General features: G+C 37.5%; 1 long non-coding RNA gene across 2 annotated transcripts in view; it reads left to right on the top strand.

Annotated features, from left to right (window-relative positions):
• LOC114018188 (uncharacterized) overlaps window positions 1–3,574 on the top strand; it is a 105,171-nt gene extending 101,597 nt beyond the window's left edge. Inside the window, exons 1-4 of one of the 2 annotated variants that reach the window (XR_003563623.2) lie at window positions 471–541; window positions 834–927; window positions 1,708–1,873; window positions 3,257–3,574. This is a non-coding gene — a long non-coding RNA (uncharacterized LOC114018188). Of the gene's footprint in view, window positions 1–470; window positions 542–833; window positions 928–1,707; window positions 1,874–3,256 lie in introns of those variants that run through there. The other variant, XR_008734031.1, reaches the window with a different exon arrangement.
• Window positions 3,575–8,784: the final 5,210 nt, after the last annotated feature.

The following is an 8,784-nucleotide window of genomic DNA, read 5'->3' as shown; positions in this document are numbered from 1 at the left end:
AATTGATGTCACCGTATCAGAGACTTGCAGGTGTTTAGATTTTAAGATGACATTTGAGACTGTAAAAGTACTATTTGCAGCAAGAGCCTTGATAAATATAATACTGTCTGAAGCTCTGTGTGCCCCCCCAGCTGGTGCTTTAGAAGAGGAGAAAAGGTTAATTTAATCACATCCAGGGAAGTTAGCAAAGTTACTTACTGAAGGCTTAAAAATGAGACTGAACTGCCAAAACCTGCCAACTGCTCGAGCCAAAACGGGCTGCCAAGTGGTGATTTGCACAAAGTGTGTGTGTGGAGATCCAGAAAGGCCCATCTAGAAAGTCAGATCTAGTTTTTGAGGGTTTTTGTTGTCGTTGTTTTCTGTTTGGGGTTCTTTTTTTTTTGGGGGGTGGGGGGGGTGGGGGGTGTGTGTATGGTAAATTCTACACACTTCAGGGAGCAATTGTCCATGGAAACTCATGTCCCCTTCAGTTTTCAGCCTTTCTGGAAGAGCCCAAGACTGACTTCTCAAGTGACCCCTGAAGATCAGAGAACAAGATCATGTACGGCCAACTGACTGACATTTCTCTGTGTATGTATCTAGATTTAGATACTTGACATCCTCCTTCTCTGCTTATGGAGAAGTAAGAGGAATATTCATTCCTACGCTTGTCCCTGAGCTTTCTTCCCATTCTGCCATCTTCTACCTGGTTTTGCCTACCCACTTTACCTTCTTCTGTTCTCTCTTATTTTCCTTCCTTCAAACGTTTAAACTATTGCATGTTGTTTTCTGTCTTCTTTTTCATCACTTTGTATATTTCTTCTTATTATTCCTAAGTCACTCCTGCCTTGCAGAGTGAGCCTGTTTGGAGACATCACCTGCGAGTGATTTCCTGAAACACTGACTCAGTGGAGCCATGGCACAATCACGAAGGTTAACTCCCCAAAGGTAATTAGAAATCTCTCTACTATTTGATTACCATAGAAGCCTCATTCCTGCCAAGGATGGTCTTGTTAAGAAGATGCCAAGTTTCAAGGAAACAATTCAGAAATGCAAGTCGTACATTAGCAGACTCCTAAGCAGAATGTAACAGATCATAAAAACTTACAACACTCAATGCCCTCCTTGAAACAGGATTGGAAGGCAGTGATCCCTCATTGCATGGGAGATACTAGAGAAATGATCTTGCAGCGACAATTCAATAACTCCTAAGTTAAATCTCCTTTTAGATTTGAAGATGTTTATACATATATAGCAAAAACTTAGTTGAGGCAACAGATGCCGTAAAGTTTGCAGAAGCTACTCTGAGCCAGTAAAAAAAAAAAAAGGCAGTTGATTTGCCAAGAGAAGCAAACACAACCCAGTATATCACACCAAAAAAAAAAAAAAAAAAAAAAAAAAGTTAAAAAGCTATGCATAGTGAAAACCTAGAAATTTGGGTTTTAAAATGCTTTTATTAAGGATTTCAATTCAGCTGGGTTTGCAGAAGTGTTGATGCAGAGCTCTGCCTGCCATTTTGCTGGAACACTGCAGGTGGTTGAATATACTGGGAAAGATACATTTCACTGGAACTTTGAATTTGGATTTTCCTGTGAATTGTCACAACTGTGTTTCAAGTACCTTGGTGGGCTGATACAGGTTTTTCAATGTGTTTCAGAAAAATCATTGTTATTTATTGCTTTGACTGAGTATGAGGAGACTTATCACCATTCTTTAATCTCTTTGCAGGTTTTCAAAAAAGCTCTTAATATACCACCTCATGTTAAAAGTTGTCAGCACCGTTGGCAAGCACTAAAGAGGAACACGAAGGAGTTGTACTTTTCTGGATGTGATTAATTTTGGCACAGTGCTTGTTCCCATGGCTGAGCCCTGCGTGCACTGCTGTTCTTGTCAGGTTTGTTACGTGTATTTTCTCTTTCCAAGGTATTATGTCTTCACTGTGAAACATCCATCCAGACTCAGATTTGGCAGACTGGGTCTGAATCTAGCAGCATGTTGGTTTCCAGGAAAAAATAATTTGTTCCCTTGGAAAGAGGGAAGGGATTTGGATTTTAAAATGCTTCATTGTATTTTACAACACAAAACTCGCTTTACATTTCTGTATGTAACATTTCACAGGCAGATGCTTAGGAGCGACCTTGATGCTCACTGAGTAAATTATAACATGCAATGTGAAACTTCACGTTCTCTTTTTAAATGTTAAATTCTTAGAGAGTAATAATAAGCTTCAGAATTTCGATGTTCCGAACATGACTGTTGACAGTATGTTTTCCTTTCTAGCCAAGGGCAGTATATAGTCAGTGGAATTTTTAAGCAGGTTTTCCTCCCTAGGAAATTAGCCTTGAAATTATAACACAGCTAAGGAAACTGAGTAAAGACACAGGTACTGTACATAATCTCCCAAGCTGTCTGTGAGAGACTTAAGAGGAAACAGAAGTGACTTAAAGCTTTTCTAAACTAGATTCTGTGTATACAGACAGAAACCCCTATATGGGGTTAATTTGAACATTCATCTAGTTCACTCTTTTGTTTCTAACAGAGGTTACATAGAAAATTCAAAGAAGCTCATATTAAACAGAGGTCGGATTTAATTGCCTCCATATTTATTTTATTTCTTACCTCAACTTGCTAATAAAGCATAGAGCTCATCATGGATATGACACAAATATGAAGCAGGATTAGTATTTAATACTGTGGTAACAGTCTCCAGTCAGATCTTCTGGTGGTGCATGGAGTGAACAATGTAAATAGCTTCTAAATATCAATACAGTTTTATTGCTGGGGGAAATATATATATTCCTGAAAAACCTGAATGATCAGTGCTAAATCTTGAGGGAAGTGTTTCTATTTGCATTGCAATATAAGCAATTAATTCATTACTAGCTGTCTTTCAACTGCTGTAATACTTTAAGATAAATGGATGGTTATCTGCAAAAGAAAAGTCTGTCACGGCCAGGGCAGGTCTGTGGTAAAATGGGAGCAGTTCAGTAGTGAACATGGAGGCTATAGGGATGTGTCTTCCAGGAATGGCTACCCATGGCTTCACTATAGTGATCCACACTTCTCCTGTTTTATCTTGGGCATAATTTATTTTACTTTATATAATACTGATATTCTGGGAAGTTGTGCCTTCATGAAGGGCCTTTTAATGATAATAATGGATATTTGGGTGTGGTTTTGTGGCAGTTTAAGAAAAAAAAAATTCCTCCTCAAAAATACATATTTAAAGGAGGACTTCATATTTTGTTGACACCAGCAAACTTTTGATTTACCACAGATGAAGGATACCAAGTACACAGTCCAGGAGTCATAAATTCTGCTTACTCTCGGCTCAGTTCAGGGAGAGATTGCAGCGGTGATGTCCTTCCAGTTTCATTCTTGTTGTAAGTATTAGGATTTGGGAAGAGCTGACTATTTTTGTTCACGATATTTGGTGCTCTGAAGCTGCCAGCTTAGATGCTTGTTGTAAGGTGAATTATTGTCTGTTAGGCCTGGGGTGAAAAAAGTTTCATAGAAAATAGAAAGCTAAGTATATTTTTGTAATAAAATAATTTTGAAATGAAAGTAATTCTTCTGTTTCTTGAATTGTTATTTCATCTGCTGATGAATAGGGAATGGTGTGCTGCAGTAGTTCTTATTTCAGTCAAATCCACGTTAAGTTATGGTACAGACTTCAGCCCAACAGATTTGTGTGTTAACTAGTCAGAGTCATCGTTATTAAATTATTATATTAATCATTGTGATGTTTCTGAGCTTTGTTATTCCAGTTAAATACAACTTTCTAGAAGTTAAGGGTTTGATTGTGTGTTGCTCGGTTATTCAAAGCTGTTGGTATGCAGCTTTCAGCCAGTATATTTCTGATATGGTTATTGGCTAAAAAAAAAAAAAAAAAAAAAGACAATTGTATATTTTAATTTTCTGTACTGCCAATATTGAAGGAAGTCTCCCTCATTTTTTGCTCAGGGAGATAACTCAGCTGATAACCTTTGTATAGTTCAGAGACTCACTTCATTGCTTTCTAATAGAGTTTCTGGAGAGTATAGATTTAGATTACAATGTCGAATGACCATAGGGCCTCAGGGAAATATGTTCTCATTAATGGACTTGTTAATGATTATCATTGAAGGGACGCTAATAGTATCAGATGTAAACGTTGTCACAGCCCTCTATCTTTATCAGGCAGATATGGAGATGCATCATTAATTCACACAGACTGATTCTCAGAGCTGTGCAAATGGATGATGCGGTATGATAATGTCTGAAGGAAATTAAAAGCTGTGCGTTATCAATTTAATATTTCAGATGACTATTTCCAATTCATACGGTCTAAGAGATAAGAGGAATTGAACCGTGACAGTAGTACGGATCATTCAAAAGAGATCAAAATCAGAGTGTGCCTCCATCAGTTCCAGCTTCGCAGTGGTCTTTTGCATCCTCTTTGAGAGGGTTGTGACAAATGCAAACTTGTACCGGTGAAGTCTCTCAGCTGAAAAGTTAAACACACATACGCTATATAAACACAAAAAGCCTATGGCAATATGAAACAGTTTGCAGAATCTAGAATAATTTTAAAACAATCTCTTTTTCAGGAGTTACGTTTATTCAAGTACAGTAGTATCTTTTTTTCTTTATCTTGACTTCAATGGGTTTATTCATAATGCATTGAGAGCAATAAATCAGAATCCATCTGAAATTTGTAGCTTTTGACACTACATATTAATAGCATATTTGTTAATTCTTTGCTCAAATGTTATAACCATTTGATTATGAGTAGTTGGTTGGGAAGCAGTGGTGGTGGTATTTCTTTGCTAGGAAACACCCTGGATTATTTCTTTGTTGTAATCACCTGAAATATCAGTATTTTCAGAACAAAGGAGAAATGTGATTTTTTTTTTTTTTTTTTTTGTACGCAGTCATGAAGGTAAGCTTTTAGAAATAATAGTGCACTTATAACTATGCTATCACTTTTGTTGGAAATGGTAAAGAGCTGGGTGCTAAGATCGAATCAAAAAGTTGCTTTTCAGTGATCTGTTTTGATATCAGCCTGTCCTATTGGATGGGTCTCCCTCAAGGGAAGGGAGGTAGAAGAGCAGATTTTACGAATGGTAACAGTGTTGAGTTGTCCTAAAAGGAGGACAAAATATGAGCAGCTAATACTGTCACTTGTGCTGAATTCTAAATGGTTGTAGAGTCCTGAATGAGGGAAATCACCAAAGGCAAATGTATGGGGTGTAAATGAATTTGCCTTTGAAATGGCAAATGGGATGTCCCTACTGAAAGATAAACAAATTTAACAAACTACGGAGATATTCTTTTACGTCAGTGAGGAATCAACAGAACCCTGAACTAAGCATGTACGTCAAAGTAGGGAGCAATTGATTTCATATAGGAGAAGAATCACAGGATCGTGTAGAATAATGAAAAGATGAAAAGCACACTACTAGAATGCTACACACCATTGAAAGATACATAAATTCTCTCGAGTCTACTCAATTACATTCCTATTTTAGGAAAAAATGCTGTAAGAACATTTTTTGTGTGTGTCTCAAGGGTAAAGCTGCTACAGCATTAATCTGTTACAAACTATCAAACTTTGAAAGAATGTTAGTGAAGTACTTTGGGAATTGATGAAAAGAGTCACAAGGTCCAGCTCCAGAAGAATGCTATCTCAGTCCACGTGCCCTGTGCTTTTATGGGTGCAGGTGAAAGATTACACCAAGTAAGGTCTCGCAGAACTGGAAAAGATGTAAAAACGAATATTGACAAAGGAAATTTACATCAGAGACTCTTCTTTCAAGCAGGACAGCAGCAAGGGAAGTTATCTGTGAAATCAGATCTCAACACAGCTATGGTAGAAAATTCACGCTTAGTGCTATGCTCCCGGCAGCCAGCCTTGAGGGGACACCAGCCGTGGCTGTGCTGGCTGGGTTTGGTCAGCACGTGTAAGGTGCCACAGTTACTCTACCTGTTGCTAAGGCAGTGGGTGAGCAGAAGCTAAACCACAAAAAAAGTTAGGTAAGGCTTCAGTATTTTTAGCTTCACAAGAGGGGAAAAAAAACCAAAACTGAAGAAAAGCTTTATTTCTGGTATTTCCTGCCCACACTTACATACACTTGAGTCTCACAGAACTTATACGTTGTTGATAAATCTATGAAATGAAGTATTCCAATTACTTATCTCTAATTAAAACATACAAACATCTGAAATTGGTCCAGTGCTGCTATAGATGTCATTTTATTAAATTATTTCTGTGCTGCAAGAGAGGAATTGGTGCTCTTTTTCTGAAGTCTTACGTATTCCTCTGGCACTATTCTTGCAGCAATACAGTCTGCTCCTTTCTGAATTCCCAAGACTGGAGAATAATGCTCTCTTGCTTCCTCTCAGTTGTTTGGACATTGTCTTTTGTCCGGGGCTGCCAAACCTTGCAGATTTTTGAAAATGCGGGGAGTGTATTGTGAGGTCTGTAATGATTACCTGGCTTGCTGTGAAAATTTGGAGAAGTGAAACATTAGCATTTTTCGTGCCATGTGAACTCTACTTTTCACAAAGGTAGTTCTCTTTCTCTCTTATCCATACTGATTTGATGTGGGTTTTATGTTGCACTCTGTGCAAGGTATAAAATTTGCCACCTATTCATCTCAGTCTCTCTGTCACACTTCTCACCTGCTTTTAATTTCCCCTTAGGAAGTCACTTCTATCCCCATTGCAAGATTCTAATTTTAATAATCCTAATCTATCCAGAGCTTTTTCACCAAGAAATATTTCACTGCACACATCACTTAGTGTGTTGATATTTCTTGTTAGTATGCAGTGTCAGGTTAGCACCTCTAGATAACCTTGATAAATTAAAAATTGGCTTATCAATATTCAATCAGCCTAGCTCATTTATCCAAATGTCTGACTTCCTTTCTGTCAGAGCTGAGCTAAAAAGGCACTGCAAAAGCAAATGGAATTAAAATTGTATATTTTCCTTTTAATCATAAATTAAATCAGTCTGCTGCTATTGTCACCTTAAATGTCACGGTTTAGCAACGGTGAAATAATATACAGTGGTGTATATATATAATGATATCACAAAATGCTAATTTTCATCAGACTTATTTTTTGAATAAAGTGAACATTTAATAAACACTTTATCAGGAAAATTAGGGAAATGTGGGTCTGGTCTGCCCAGTTCTTTGTATTACTATTGAGTCTTGCTGATTCTTCTATGTTATTTCTTAAATTTATGGAATTTTCTGTCTTCCAAAGATCTGGGGGGCAGGTGAGGTGAGCACCTCCTGAACTCCTCTTCTTTTAGCATACCAACAGCTGCGTAGTTTTCCAAATCACATCTCCCTTCACCTTGTGCTTCATTGCCTTTGCAGCTTAGAAATCCTCAAACGTCCTTTGTGTTTGCACAGCAATTGTTAAACAGCGGTTTTCTGTAACTGTCCTACTCAGTCCGTCAGCTGCTTTTACTGCCTTGCACCAGTGCCTGCTGCCCATCATCTTGATTTTGCAAGTTGCAGCGTAAGTTATTCAAGGGAAACGACAGTGGTTTTTTAACATTATAACAAAATCTAACAACACATGGTGTGAAAGGACAGGCCTAGAGAAACTCAGCAGGGCAAGGTTTGCAAGAGCCGTGGAGATGCCATAGATAGATCTGATTGTTAGTAGACAGGTGGGCAGTAGGATTGTCACTGAAGGGGATCCTCACCTCTCCCTGTGTGAGAACAGCTCCCTGATGTTCTGGGGATTAGGCAGGAACCCTGAAGCTCCAGGATGCTCTGTGATATATTCTTAAAAACATTCACGTGCTCCTTGCTCAATGACTTTCTGTTGATGAAACCTGTCTACGCTGTCAGTCAATAGAAGCGAGGCCAATCTTTTATCTCAATACATAGACCTCATTAATTTACGTATAACATGAACCCTGAAGGCCCTAACTCATAAAATGAAAATTTCCTGGGAGTTTATCACCTAGGTTCATTTTGTATGTTTACAGCTGTCCAGGAAACAGAGGGCACCGGCAATTCCTTAATTTACTTCTGTTTTCAGTGTTCTCTAATTTTGTGTTGAAAATTAATTCCTGATGGAGCTCCAGAATTATTTGGGTTGATGTTTTTTGTTATCCCTGTTGCCAACTCAGAAATGCACTGTGAGCACTGCTTATTCTACTGAAGTTAACCTACATGGGGGTTTACATTAAGATAGTTAAAGTTATTTCAGCCCTGTAAATTGAAAAACGGAAGGTCAAGCTATTTCCCTTTGAATTAATGTAAGCAAAATATTTAAACAAAACCTTGTGGGTTTAAAACCTTCAATTTAAAAGTAAAAACCTTGCTGTAAAAAGAAAAAAAAAACAACCCCAAAATAATGGAAATTTACATGAAATATTTGTATGTGTTTGCTTTGCAAGGAATGTTGTTCTCTGAATTTAGCATCCTGGTGAAAAACTGAATTATTTGTATATTTCTAATGGCTTAACTGATGAACTGATTCAAGCATTCAAGTACATTTTGTATGCCTAGACTGCTTCCATGACACTCTCCTTATCTGAACTTGACACAGCCTTATAACAGAAACCTAGTAAAACATGGAAGACAGAGTCAATTAAAAATAATTTTCAGGAAAGTCCCTCCCCAGATTTGAAAGTTTTCCTGGAAAATAGGCAAAAAGATCAACATTTTATTCTTTAAAATGTCCTGGTAATTTTAAAAGCTTTACCTAGTAAATTAGTTTCTGAATTTTGCAGCTGCCCAAGAACACTAATATTAGAAAAAATTAAGACTGTTTTCTTAACTTAGAACTTTTCTTACA

Source organism: Falco cherrug, chromosome 9, assembly GCF_023634085.1.
Source record: "Falco cherrug isolate bFalChe1 chromosome 9, bFalChe1.pri, whole genome shotgun sequence".
NCBI lineage: Eukaryota > Metazoa > Chordata > Aves > Falconiformes > Falconidae > Falco > Falco cherrug.
Note: the sequence above shows the minus strand (reverse complement) of the source record. Positions and strands in the feature narration are given on the sequence as shown.